Raw genomic sequence first — 373 nt, 5'->3', positions numbered from 1 at the left:
AACACTTCCCTGCCTGGGACAACAAGCCAAGGCTGAACCCACACTCTCCCAGTCAGGCAGCAGCTGGCTCAGTGGGCCCACACTGCCCCCTGATGCTCAGCTCTGCTCATTATTGGAATAGCACACTACTGCCTGAACCAGGCCCTGTCCCCAGGTTCCTCCAGACCCCAGGACAGCCCCAGAGGACTGGAGGATTGTCTCTTGCAATCTCAGCTCTTGTCTGTAAACATGAGGGATGTGTGAAACAGACCTTCTTGTCTAAAATGAGAAGAAAATTTCTTCCTTCCTTCATATACTCTAGTAAGCATGGAGAAACCCAAGAGTGATTACATGCCAGGTGTCATCAGTATGTTGTGACCTAGGCAAGTCATTG

Source organism: Dipodomys ordii, unplaced genomic scaffold, assembly GCF_000151885.1.
Source record: "Dipodomys ordii isolate 6190 unplaced genomic scaffold, Dord_2.0 Scaffold56, whole genome shotgun sequence".
NCBI lineage: Eukaryota > Metazoa > Chordata > Mammalia > Rodentia > Heteromyidae > Dipodomys > Dipodomys ordii.
The sequence above is the reverse complement of the archived record's forward strand: the minus strand, read 5'-3'. Positions refer to the sequence as shown.